The sequence below is a fragment of the Schistocerca nitens genome, chromosome 6 (genome assembly GCF_023898315.1).
Source record: "Schistocerca nitens isolate TAMUIC-IGC-003100 chromosome 6, iqSchNite1.1, whole genome shotgun sequence".
NCBI lineage: Eukaryota > Metazoa > Arthropoda > Insecta > Orthoptera > Acrididae > Schistocerca > Schistocerca nitens.
Window position 1 is genome coordinate 685,663,724 of NC_064619.1, and position 14,711 is coordinate 685,678,434.

General features: G+C 42.9%; 1 protein-coding gene across 1 annotated transcript in view; it reads left to right on the forward strand.

Annotated features, from left to right (window-relative positions):
* Nucleotides 1-14,711, forward strand: part of LOC126263567 (lachesin) — a 576,851-nt gene that overhangs the window by 145,244 nt on the left and 416,896 nt on the right. The gene's annotated exons all lie outside the window — the stretch shown is intronic.

The following is a 14,711-nucleotide window of genomic DNA, read 5'->3' on the forward strand; positions in this document are numbered from 1 at the left end:
CTATTGTACTAGGACAGAGGAAATAGTCAAAAGGAGCTGATAAGAGTCATGATTCAGTGGGGCAAGGAGCTTTATAAATATCACCAACTAAACAATAGAAACTTGCAATTTAAAACTGATTGCCGGATTGGGTTCTAATGGTTCTAATGGCTCTGAGCACTATGAGACTTAACTGCTGAGGTCATCAGTCCCCTAGAACTTAGAACTACTTAAACCTAACTAAGGACGTCACACACATCCATGCCCGAGGCAGGATTCGAACCTGCGACCGTAGCCGTCGCGCGGTTCCAGACTGTAGCGCCTAGAACCGCTCGGCCACCCCGGGCAGCGCCGGATTGGGAATTGAACTTGGAACCTTTGGGTTTCCTGTGCAAATGCTCTACTGACTGAACTATCCAAACATTACTCACGAACTATTCTTACAGTTTTACTGTCGCCAGTTTTCCTATCTTATAAAGTTGACAGAAGATCTCCAATATACTCCGCAGAACTGGCACCCGTGGGAGAAAGACTAGCGGGAGTCACTTGTGCTGGCGAAACGTTAGAAAAATAGTCAAGCAAACGTTGGCCTAATATCTGAAGACAAAATACCAGTGGGCAATACGACAAAAGTCATCAAGGAAAAGTCAACAATTTTACAAAATGGTTCAAATGGCTCTGAGCACTATGGGACTTAACTTGTGAGGTCATCAGTCTCCTAGAACTTAGAACTACTTAAACCTAACTAACCTAAGGACATCACACGCATCCATGCCCGAGGCAGGATTCGAACCTGTGACCGTAGCAGTCGCGCGGCTGCAGACTGTAGTGCGTAGAACGGCTCGGCCACCCTGGCCGGCAACAATTTTACAATCTGGTTTGTCTTCTACGAGTGCCGTTTGGAAATACCTGCACCACGCACATGCACTACCGTTACGGTGGCTTAATCACGTTTAAATTCATGTCAGTTATGAGCAAGAGTTTAGGCGTAATTATCGTATTTGTGTTTACGTATCGCGTGGCTGTGTCGTGAGTAATTCAGTTTCAAAATGGGAGCTGAAAACAACACAGGCCGGATTATACGTGTAGACCAGCGTTCCTACATCAAATAGTATCTCTACGTGGAAACACGACAGCGGAAATTTACGACGCTTCGAAAGATGCGTGTGGGTGTAGTGTAGTGGATCGCAGCGCAGTATCACGTTGGTCTGCTCGATTCCGTGAAGATCAGATAAAAACTGAGGAAAAGTCAAGAGCTGCAAGGCCATCAACGGCAACAGACTACACCTCTCAGGTTGTTATTAATAACAATTTCAGAGGGATTGAAGAGAAAAATGAGACGAAGTGTATATGAGACCAGAATGTCTGTCACTTGAGTTTACAGAATCGTAACTGAAAAGTTAGAGGTGAGAAAAATTGCTGCCAGATGGGTTCCGCACGATCTGAGTGCGGAGTGGGAAGCAGGCTGGAGAAGAACTGCTTCAACGTTATCGCACGCAAGGCGAACAGTTTATGAAAAGGATTGTCGTACTTGAAGAAACCTGGATACGAGACATTGAGCCAAAATTGAAGTCTCAGTCGTCACAATGAAAAAGTTTCGACTCTCCACTCGCGAAAAAATACCATCGCGAACAATGAAAGGCGTAAGTGACGATGAGCTTTGCGTATGGCGTGATTGGAGTCATAACTACGAACAGAGGGCCCCAGGTAACAGGTACATACTACAAACTGCTTCTGCAAAATGTTCTGCACCCGAAAATTCGCCAAAGAAGCTTTGAAATGCTTGCATCTCATTTTGCACGATAATGGAAGACCGCATACTGCCCAACCAGTGAGAGAAGCGGTCGACAAATATGGATGGGAAATACCTCCCCACCTACCATACAATCCTGATATGGGCCCATCATACTTTGATTTGTTCCTCACATTGAAAGAACAACTCCGTGGGAAACGTTTTGATACAACTGATGAAGCCTGCGGTGAGGTGACCAGAATAATCAGGCAGCTGAGCAGTGAAGGTGCCCTAACCGGAAAACAGAAGTTGCCAAAAATTGAGAAACTGTCATAAGTAAAAATATAGATTATATTGAAGGCTGATAAAGGTATTTTTTTTAAAATAAATTATTTTCTTCAATTCTGTCTTACAGCGAGCAGAACTTTTGAAATGACTCTCATATTATTTCAACTAAGTGTGGTAAGCATAACTGAGCATGGTTTGGTCGCTTATTAGCAGATATGAGGAGTTATTTCCGTTTTATTTTTAGCAGACTCCATAGAATTTACAGTCCTGCAATTTTCCATTCTTTTGCGGTTAAAGTGCATAATTTCTACGTATTCAAAGTTGTCATCTGTTATTCTACACCACTGCCATGATTTTGTATTAATTAATTAATGCTATAAAATTGTTTCTGTTCTGTTATATTTGGCCTAATACAAAAATCCGATTGAAAAAGTTCTGGTGCACCCCCATGGTACTGTTTCAGATACTAGAGCATCAAGATGCCTAGAAAATATGTCCAGAAAACAGAAGAATTAAGCATCTAATATTACCAGTTTTATATGGGGATCGCGCCTACGCCTCTTCACCGATTTCGTACCCTTTTATGGTGTATGCAGGGTTGAAAGTGACAGAAGTGATGGCTCCAGATGGCCAAGCGTTTTGAAGAAAAAAACAGAGCTTTTGGCTAGGGTAGGACGAGACAGAAGAAAACAGTACCGAGTGGCAATGCGAGGGTCGTGGGTTCGAATCACTATGTGGAAATTCTTTCCTTCTTATTTTCAGTTTTTACGTTACTGCTCTAGAATAAACAGATATGACGCTCAAAGTATCGCATTTGATGTGATGAAACCGTATGTGCAGGTAAACAAATTCCTTGTGTTAACTGACTCGTCTGCAGGACAGCCACAGTTACACGACGACATTTTTCGAGATGGTGGAGAATTACCGTCGTGCGGTATTAAAATGATTTCTCCCTAAATGCACTCCGCTAGTTCAACCCTGCAAATGTCCAGCTTTGGTCATCAGCTCAAGATATTGATCAAAAAGCTTAAAGACTTCTTATCTCTTGGAGAGAGGAAAAGAAATCTCATGCCGATAAGACTGCATCAAAATTCATTTCGTTGTATATCAACAGCCATCCCCGCCAAAATTTGGCGAAACGACGCGCTACGCGTGGTTTGCTGCCAGATTGTGCGGTCATACAGAAATTTTTGCGAACGCTAACCAAGTTTGTTTTTGTTACAAATACCATAAAAAATACGTAAAAATGCGGCTTTTACAACGTGTACAGCATGGCGAGAAAATTACTGGTTAATAAAGCATATAATTTTATATACAAAGGTCTCGCGTATGCAGTGCATTACCTTTCTGGAAATGTATTTGCAGTCCGAGGTTTTCCTCTGCCTTTACTTCTATTAAAATATTAATAAATACAATAGATTAAGCATTATTTTGGTTACTGTAAGTAACGTAAAAACTGAAAATAAAGAAAGAAATGTTTCCGCAAAGTGGCTCGAACTCAGGACCCACGAATTACCGCGCCGTGCTCTTTTCACTGCAGTATACGCGTGACTGCTTCAACATAAACGCCTCACGACGCGCCCGACCAGCGTCATAAAACCTATTTTTTTTCCAAACGCTTGGCCCACTTCAGTCAGTTTTATTTGCGACCAAACCATGAATATACCATAAATGTAGACGAAAGCGGTACTGACGAGTAGGCACGCCCCACCCTTGTTAGAAAGCCTACCTCGATGGCTTGTGGACTAACTGTTAATAAGGTCAACGAAAACAAAATTTTAAATTCTCAAAATAGTGCAAATAAATCAGTTTCATCGTGATCATCACATGTATGTGGATGTAACCGATGACTGTTCAACGCAAGAACAGCAAGCCAATGGCGGTAATTCACACGAAATAGGATTGCTGGCTTGTTTCGAGGTGTCTATGTCCACAATGGTCGCTTTATGCCGCTATACTGGGAAAAATACGAAAGGCTTCAGAAAAATGCATATACGTCCTACTTGTTACCTATGGTTTACGTGTAAATACATTTTGTGATCGCTAATGTCGATTAAAAATATGTAAGCCACAAGCTTCTATCAACAACCGTGGTTTGGGGAAAATTCAGTTGCCGTTTCAGTGGCCACTTTAGTGCTCATTCCCCTACGACTTTGCGCTATTTCATATCAAACATCACATACTGAACGACTTATAAAAGCCCTGAACTCAACAGGCAGAGAAGACGTGATGGTACGAGGCATTACAGCAACGTTTCACCAGGCAACGCCGGTCAACTGCTATTTGTGTATGAGAAATCGGTTGGAAACTTTCCTCATGTCAGCACGTTGTAGGTGTCGCCACCGGCGCCAATTTTATGTGAATGCTCTGAAAAGCTAATCATTTGCATATCACAACATCTTCTTCATGTCGGTTAAATTTCGCGTCTGTACAACGTCATCTTCGTGGTGTAGCAATTTTAATGGCCATTAGGGTATGTTCATGTTGTTGTGGTCTTCAGTCCTGAGACTGGTTTGATTCAGTTTTCCATGCTACGCTATCCTGTGCAAGCCTCTTCATCTCCCAGTACCTACTGCAGCCTACATCCTTCTTAATCTGTTTAGTGTATTCATCTCTTGGTCCCCCTCTACGTTTTTTACCCTCCACGCTGCCCTCCAGTACTAAATTGGTGATTCCTTGATGCCTCAGAACATGTCCTACCAACCGATCCCTTCTTCTAGTCAAGTTGTGGCACAAACTCTCTTCTCCCCAATCCTATTCAATACCTCCTCATTAGTTACGTGATCTACCCATCTAATCTGCAGCAATCTTCTGTAGCACCACATTTCGAAAGCTTCTATTCTCTTCTTGTCTAAACTATTTATCGTCCATGTACCATACATGGCTACACTCCATACAAATACTTTCAGAAACGACTTCCTGACACTTAAATCGATACTCGATGTTAACAAATTTCTCTTCTTCAGAAACGCTTCCTTGCCGTTGCCAGTCTACATTTTATATCCTCTCTATTTCGACCATCATCAGTTATTTTGCTCCCCAAATAGAAAAACTCCTTTACTACTTTAAGTGTCTCATATCCTAATCTAATTCCCACAGCATCACCCGACTTAATTCGACTACATTCCATTATACTCGTTTTGCTTTTGTTTATGTTCATCTTGTACCCCGCTTTCAAGACACTGTCCATTCCGTTCAACTGCTCTTCCAAGTCCTTTGCTGTCTCTGACAGAATTACAATGTCATCGGCGAACCTCAAGTTTTTATTTCTTCTCCATGGATTTTAATAACTACTCCGCTCTTTTCTTTCGTTTCCCTTACTGCTTGCTCAATATACAGATTGAATAGCATCGGGGAGAGGCTACAACCCTGTCTCACTCCCTTCCCAACCACTGCTTCCCTTTCATGTCCCTCGACTCTTATAACTGCCATCTGGTTTCTGTACAAATTGTAAATAGCCTTTCGCTCCCTGTATTTTACCCCTGCCACCTTTAGGTTTTGAAAGAGAGAACTCCAGTCAATACTGTCAAAAGCTTTCTCTAAGTCTACAACTACTAGAAACGTAGGTTTGCCTTTCCTTAATCTTTCTTCTAAGATAAGTCGTAGGGTCAGTATTGCCTCACGTGTTCCAACATTTCTACGGAATCCAAACTGATCTTACCCGAGGTCGGCTTCTACCAGTTTTTCCATTCCTATGTAAAGAATTCGCGTTAGTATTTTGCAGCTGTGACTTATTAAACTGATAGTTCGGTAATTTTCACAATTGTCAACACCTGCTTTCCTTGGGATTGGAATTATTATATTCTTCTTGAAGTCTGAGAGAATTTCGCCTGTCTCATACATCTTGCTCACCAGATGGTAGAGTTTTGTCAGGATTGGCTCTCCCAAGGCCGTCAGTAGTTCTAATGGAATGTTGTCTACTCCCGGGGCCTTGTTTCGACTTAGGTCTTCCAGCGCTTTGTCAAACTCTTCACGCAGTATCATATCTCCCATTTCATCTTCATCTACGTCCTCTTCCATTTCCATAATATTGTCCTCAAGTAATTCGCCCTTGTATAAACCGTCTATATAGTCCTTCCACCTTTCTGCCTTCCCTTCTTTGCTGAGAACTGGGTTTCCATCTGAGCTCTTGATATTCGTACAAGTGGTTCTCTTTACTCCAAAGGTCTCTTTAAGTTTCCTGTAGGCAGTATCTATCTTACCCCTAGTGAGATAAGCCTCTACATCCTTACATTTGTCCTATAGCCATCCCTGCTTAGCCATTTTGCACTTCCTTCGATCTCACTTTTGAGACGTTTGTATTCCTTTTTGCCTGCTTCACTTGCTGCATTTTTGTATTTTCTCCTTTCATCAATTAAATTCAGTATCTTTTCTGTTACCCAAGGATTTCTACTTGCCCTCGTCTTTTTACCTACTTGATCCTCTGCTGCCTTCACTATTTCATTCCTCAAAGCTACTTCTACTGTATTTCTTACCTCCATTCCTGTCAATTGTTCCCTTATGCTCTCCCTGAAACTCTCTACAACCTCTGGTTCTTTCAGTTTATCCAGGTCCCATCTCCTTAAATTCCCACCTTTTTGCAGTTTCTTCAGTTTTAATCTACAGTTCATAACCAATAGATTGTGGTCAGAGTCCACATCTGCCCCTGGAAATGTCTTACAATTCAAAATCTGGTTCCTAAATCTCTGTCTTACCATTATATAATCTATCTGAAACCTTTTAGTATCTCCAGGATTCTTCCATGTATACAACCTTCTTTCATGATTCTTGAACCAAGTGTTAGCTGTGATTAAGTTATGCTCTGCACAAAATTCTACCAGACGGCTTCTTCTTTCATTTCTTAGCCCCAATCCATATTCGCCTACTACGTTTCCTTCTCTTTCTTTTCCTACTCTTGAATTCCAGTCACCCATGGCTATTAAATTTTCATCTCCCTTCACTACCTGAATAATTTCTTTTATCTCACCATACATTTCATCAACTTCTTCATCATCTGCATATAAACTTGCACTATTGTAGTAGGCGTGTGCTTCGTTTCTATTTTGGCCACTATGCCATTTGTAGTAGCTTACCCGCACTCCTATTTTTTTATTCATTATTAAACCTACTCCTGCATTACCCCTATTTGATTTTGTATTTATAACCCTGTATTCACCTGACCAAAAGTCTTGTTCCTCCTGCCACCGAACTTCACTAATTCCCACTATATCTAACTTTAACCTGTTCATTTCCCATTTTAAATTTTCTAACCTACCTGCCCGATTAATGGATCTGACGTTCCACGCTCCGATCCGTAGAATGCCAGTTTTCTTTCTCCTGATAACGACGTCCTCTTAAGTAGTCCCCGGCCGGAGATCCGAATGGGGGACTATTTTACCTCGGGAATATTTTACCCAAGAGGACGCCATCATCATTTAATCATACAGTAAAGCTGCATGCCCTCGGGAAAAATTACGGCTGTAGTTTCCACTTGCTTTCAGCTGTTCGCAGTACCAAAACAGCAAGGCCGTTTTGGTTAGTGTCATTAGTGTATATTGACAGAAACATACTCTAAACAGGTTAGAATTCAGCCGTCAGCTTGTTTTATGATGATGATGTTTGGTTTGTGGGGAGCTCAAGTACACGATCATCAGCGCCTAAGCTCGTTTTTTAGATGCTTTTTTTATAGATGTGTGCAATCAACTATTATACATAAACATTAAGAGTCAAGTTTCTAGACCGTTTTTCAGCTGCACCGCTTCTCACAAGCTGTTGTCCACAAAAATCAGTTGCCTACAGTGTACTCTCTCACGTAGGCACGCTGCCACTCCAGACAGCCGTAACAGCGTACTTTCCGCACACCTCATTACGCCAACGCGAGTCGTTCTCCTGGCCAGGACACGGTCAGATAAGGGCACCACTATCGCCTAAGTTGCGTAAATTACCGTTCCTTTATTTTTTCCCCGCTTGTGAACACAGCTGTGTATCACTGAGGTCACTGTTCACTTTTATCACGCTCTTTGTTGCTTCCTCTTATCTCGAGCACGTAACCTAGAACCTCTTGCTAGCAGTTTCTAAGAAAACATGCAGTCGTTTGAGTGCAGTCTGTTGCGCAGTCCAGAAAAAACACTTGACCCTACATAAGTAGCCTTTTGGTAGGATTTTACTTTGCGTTAACAAATGGGTCAGCAGTGACGGATTATGAATTAATTTTTAACTCTACCGTGAGTTTCATGGAACACCTTGTCCAGCTGATCGTGCTGTAATTTTAACGTCCACTTTTCCATATCAGAAAATTATTTTTATACTGTACTTTTAAAGTTCCTCACATTCTATGAGTCTGAATGTTCTTTAGTGCTTAATGGATCTAAAATTAAGCTTATTACTTTCTGTTCTCCTTTTTGTATCTCCCCCCCCCCCCCCCCCCCCGGTTTAAAATTAGTGATTCAGTGTAGTTGGTGTAGTGCCTCGTTTTTATATATTTTGAGATGAATTTTTTTTTGTTGGAAATGTGTTTCGTATATCCGAAAGCTGTTTTCATTTTTTGACAACGAATTTCACAGACAAACCTTCCTCGGTCAGTCTCTTGCATGCTTTCGCATAAGTATTTGAATTGAAAAACTCTCAATTTCTCCGTATTTAGTTTCTAGAATTCTGGGTGACAGATTATTCCTAGAATACCTGGTGCTCCGCAGCTTTAAATAATTACTAAGAGACATTTAAACACCTTGACCCGCAATTGAAACGATTGTCTGAGGAAACCGGTATCCATATGCATAACCCATCGTCTGTGGCATCTGATACAGAAGAACAAATGCATGGGCATCAATTTCTACAACTTATTGCTTAAAAGATGTCCTTTCATAGATTCTTCCTAGACTTGTACTGTATTTCCCGACATGATGTTTGAAGCCCCTATCTGTTTAGTTATTTTATCATGCTCACCATACAGCCATCAACATATTACATGTTTTTACCACAAATACATTACAAAAGCTTCTTCTCAAACCTACAGGTCTTTTTTAAATAAATGAGTTATAGTAACACAAAAATAGTATTTTACACCCTCCCGTGTCGTTTATGGATAACAAATAGTAGACAACAGTTCGCAGCTGTTGCTCAGAGCAAATGCTAGTGAAAGGGTCAGTAAATTTCACAGCTGATAGTCGTACAGCGTCCAGTAAGAAAACACACGTAGTTCATGTCATCAACAGGTCATACAGGGTCTCAGAAACCCTTATTAGGTGCCGATGACTAGGGAATGAACTGTGGTTGAACGTCATTCTTCCTTTAAATGAAGTAAAACGAGGATTTCGGACAATACAAAATTGTTAAGGCTTTCGTGGCCACTTGTTGACAAACTGCCTGTTGGCTTCTGTCTCGGGCTCTTCGGCCGACGTTCATCTAATGATTTTACCGACGTTTCGCCAGCACGAGTGGCTGAAATTGTCAAAGCTTCACGCTCCATTGTTGGTGGTGGACTGGAGCCGAGCTCGCGGCCGCTGGCTATATGTACTTGGTACGCCAACGTCCAATGGGTTCTCCGCGGTCATTTCCGTTGCGGTTGTCCTCTTGCTACCTGCGACGGTCATTCGCTGCAGCACGGGAAACCAGAATCTGTTTACCTTAAGGCCTGCTTCTTTCTTGTTGAAGCTATTCACGTGTTTTTGTATTTCTATAGTTTCTCTGAACAAGCGGGTGAGGTGGTGCTTCTCTACAGCCAGAACTTCCGTGTCGGCAAATTTTACTACGTGGTCGGTCTCACTCAGCGCGTGCTCTGCCACGGCCGATTTACCCACCTGTCCCGACCTGCAGTGTCGCTTATGTTTTATAATCCTGGTGTTGATGGATCGTCCAGTCATTCCGACAAAAGCTTTTCCGCATGTGCATGGTATTGCAAGTGGGTCCCTTTTTTCCTCTGCCGCTCTAAAACAATCGGCCGGGGTGGCCGAGCGGTTCTAGGCGCTTCAGTCTGGAACCGCGCGACCGCTATGGTCGCAGGTTCGAATCCTGCTTCGGGCATGGATGTGTGTGATATCCTTAGGTTAGTTAGGTTTAAGTAGCTCTAAGTGCTGGGGGACTGATGATCTCAGCTGTTAATTCCCATAGTGCCCAGAGGCATTTGAACCATTTGATCTAAGACACCCTTTGATCTTCTTTGCCGGTTTGAAAATCATCTTTACGTCGTGTTAGCGCAATATACGGCCGATTCTGTCCGTCACTCCGGGAATGTATGGCAGAAAGGCAGTACCTGACATTTCTTTTTCTGATTTGTCACTTCGCCGAGTGTTTGGCTCTGTTACACTTCTAACATAACTTGTGGAGTACCCATTGCTCCTAGGAAACTTTCCAGATGTCCGCGTCTGGGGTTTTGCGGCTTAGATGTTCGTTCTGCTGGCGTTACGAGCCTGTTAATCATGCCTCTTTTCTGGCTCTGGTGGTGGTTTGATAGTTTGTGCTGGTATCGGTCCGTGTGTGTCGGTTTTCGCCATCCCTTGTGACCAGGACACCTAGAAATTGTAGTTTTTTGTCCTTTTCTACTTCCATTGTAAATTTTATGTTGGCATGGAGGCTGTTCAAGTGTCTTAGGAAGTCACCGAGTCGTTCTTCACGATTGCTCCACACAACGAAAGTATCATCGACGTATCTGTACCACACCTTAGGTTTGCAAGTCGCCAAGTCTAGTGCCTGTGCTTCGAAATGTTCCACGAAGAAATTGGCCACCACTGGACTTAGAGGACTACCCATGGCGACGCCTTCCAGCTGTTCGTAGAAATAGCCATTCCACTTGAAATAGCTCGTGGTGAGACATTCATGAAAGAGCTTTGTGATGGCTTGCGGGAAAATGGAACCGTTGTCCTCCAGAGAGTCCTTGAGTGGCACTTTTGTAAACAAAGAAACAATATCAAAACTGACCAGGATGTCCTTTAGTGCAAGTTTCAGTTTATTCCGCTTCTCATTGAAATGTCCTGAGTCCTTGATGTATGTGTCAATCTTCTCCATGTGCGGATGGGGCAGGCCAAGTGTTTTGTCAGTTTATACGTCGGTGTGACAGGAGCGGTAACAATTGGTCTTAGTGGAACGTTTTTCTTATGGATCTTAGGTAATCGATACAGCCGAGGTGGTAGGACTTCTGTGCTGCGCAGGTTCCTCTGTAAGTCCGCCGGCAGAGAAGACGCCTTGATTAACCGATTCGTATACTGTGTGATACATTGCGTATGATCTGCGCTTGGTTTTCGGTACGTCGTCGGATCTAATACGTCATGGATCTTGTGCTCATAGTCACCGGTCTTCATTACGACGGTCGCATTTCCCTTATCGGCATTCAGTAAATGTCGACAGTAAAATCATCAGAAGAACGTCGGCCGAAGAACTCGAGACAGAAGCCAATAGGCAATTTGTCATTTCGGGGAATTTCTTCCATACTTTTACGCAACATTTCCTTTTATAAATTAGGTTGACAGCTTCGTTATTTAAAGATACTGTTATTTCAATTCGTGATAGTCTGAAATAAGTGTTTGTGAGTATACTTGTTAATTTTTTTAGGTCTATCCAGGTGCTCATAGAATCTTACGCATATGTCGTTCCCCACTCACACTGATTGTACCTGTCGGCCACCTTTGTTGTTTTTCCACTTCTTTCATGATATCCGCAGATTTTTGTAGGGTTCCTTCATCATACTGAAGCACTACATAGATTGAAGTATGCTCTTGCTATCTGATATAAGGAGAGTGATCCGTGCGTGGTTCGTGTTCCCACCTTCATGTACTTTACACCCTGCTTGTAACGTACTTCCACCTCACTACGTTAATTTAAATTACTAATGTCGCTGAGTTGCTGCTTTACCTGACCGTCAGCGGCGTTAGCAGTACGTATCGATCTATCCTCTCCCGTAGTTTCTTTGCTCGACTGCTATTACTTCCCGTTCGTTGTCTGTCGTAAGGGAGTTCGGGTCGCGAGTTCGGGCTGCCAGTCAGTTGGAACGTGTCTGGAGCGCAGTTCAGACCTGCCAGTCGGGCAGTTGCAATGCGGCCCTGGCGCAGTCGGGTTGGAGCAGCAGTGAGGTCTGCTTCGACATGGCTCGCCCCACCATTGCCGCCACGCATCACTTGAGCCGGGCCACGGTCTTGGTGGATCGTCGGTCGGTCGTCCTACCGGACGAAGCGTTTGCGCTCGCCGATCGTTCATGAGTCGGCTGTGTGTGTGTGCATAGACTCCCGATTTGTCTTCGTGCTTGCTTAGTTTTGGGTATCGTTCAGGTCTTCGTGAAAGTGTATGTCAGGTTGTGAGTCTAGTTGGCGTTATTTTCACTGACAACTATTTTAGATGTTGTCGGCATTTGCGGGGAGTCTGTCGGTTGTTGCGGACCAGGGAAATTATCTCTGCGCGGTGCATTCGGCTGGGTCCGCTGGCAGTCCTAGGGCAGTATCGGAGTGTGTGTGGAGCTGTCCGACCGCTACGAGCTTCGTGGTTCACCGACTCAGGACGTCAGAGTTCAGTATTGGTTTCAACTATCCAAGCCACGTCCATTCATGTTGTGGTGGTTCCTTTCGGTGGTTCGCTGTTGGGGAGGTTTTCCTGTGAGCAACACCGAATGTTTCTGTTGCTGAAATTTAACCGCCATGCGGTGCAATTAACTATTTTGGTTGACTACAATTCAAGTGCACCAGCGGAATTTTGTGCCTTGTGGCCGTTAGTGTTCTGGTTACCTGCCCTGGCCACTGACGTAAATCCAGGCAGTGATCCTTTTGGGTGAAGTTAACTATATTACCGTATTTCAAATTCAAGTGTACCTGCGGAATTTTGTGCCTTGTGGCCGTTAGTGTTTTGGGTTACCTGCCCTGGCCATTAATGTAATTTCAGGCAGCGTCCTTTCCTCACATGTTGTCACTGTCCAACATGGTGTGTACTTTTGACAGATTAATACATATTTCATTGTGGATAATCACGTTCGTGACTTTTTGTGTTTGAGTTCTCACGTACCGATTGGTTGCAAGCAAGTCGTTTTGTCGGTCAGTGGGTGGCTGTCCCGTGGTTGGGTTCCGACGGCTCAAGTGTAGTTGGTCTCACCACCTGTCTCACCTAAGTGAACGAGGGCAGTCCGACCTCCCTGGAGGCTTCTGAGTGCCATTTCCTTTACTGTCCTTCTCACCGGTGTTTAATTGTCTGTTAATAATCTATCATAGCCAATGATTTAAAAATTCTTGTTTTTACTGGACTTGAATTTAGAAAAATCAACTGTGGGCCTTAATCCGCTTAAAACCTTATTCTTGAAATTACCTTTTAAGCAAAAACATTGCGGCCTTCTGCCGTAAAACATTGTCGTAATATATTTTAAAATATTCAAATTTATTTGTTGCCCTCAGCCGCTTGTATTGCACCTTGCATATGTTTGTTGTATCTACTTTTGCCTTGATGCTCTACAGCCTAGCTGTGATACCATATATATTTTAATTATTTTATTTGCTATTTTAAGTGCATTTTTATTTTGTAGACTTTTAAGATTTCTTGTTTGGAGGCCCATAGCTGTGAAATAATTTCCTTTTTGAAACTCGTAGGTCTAAAGGTTCGGCTATGTGCCGTTTCGGTTTAAAGGTGGTATTAAATTGTAATAAATTACAATTTTGAGTGAACCTGACCGACACCTTATTTGGCCCTTTCCACAATCCTAATCACCTGTTATGTCTGCGGGTTTAGCGGGCGTCTCAGAGGGGCTTAGGAGAGACTTTCCTAACATACAAGTATATCACTGTATTTCGAATGATATACGTGGTCCGCCTTTGATACCGTTTCACTACCTGTCAATACATTCGCCTTCAGGGTTTGCACATTCTTGCCTGCACTCCAACCAATCCTGGAAATGTCTTTTTTTCTCTTTTCTATTGTTTCTACAAATCATCCTGTTGGAAAGATTAAATAGTATTTCTTGTAATGATTTTGTCACGCATTTTTTATTCGACATAAGGAAAGAAGTAGATTTCTATATCCTATAAATCAGGTGAATGGAGACGTTTTGTCCGTCAAATAACTTTAACTTACTGTGTGACATTTGGCATTGTCATGATAGGTGTTGCGACGTTTGCCGGCCGGTGTGGCCATGCGGTTCTAGGCGCTTCAGTCCGGAACCGCGCGACCGCTACGGTCGCAGGTTCGAATCCTGCCTCGGGCATGGATGTGTGTGATGTCCTTACGTTAGTTAGGTTTAAGGAGTTCTAAGTTCTAGGGGACTGATGACCTCAGATGTTAAGTCCCATAGTGCTCAGAGCCTTCTGCAGGATAGAAGGAGCAATTAATAAGAAACTTTTTCACTTTGTTTTCTGATTTAACTTTGCTCTGTGTCAGACATTTTATATCAGTGGGTGACTGGCCAACAATTTTAGTGGCAGCATTGTGCACCCCTCTCAGTGCTACATATAACCTTAATGTAGGGTAATAAATGTCATTTTTTCTTCTGGTATTGTACTTATGTACATCATTGTTCATATTGAGCTGTAGTGGATTATTTACCACAAACTTCGTAAGGGAATAAATATACCGTGAATCAGTAGCCAAATGGTTCGAATGGCTCTGAGCACTATGGGACTTAACTTCTGAGGTCATCAGTCCCCTAGAACTTAGAACTACTTAAACCTAACTAACCTAAGGACATCACATACATCCATGCGCGAGGCAGGATTCGAACCTGCGACCGTAGCGGTCGCTTAGTTCGAGACTGTAGCGCCTAGAACCGCTC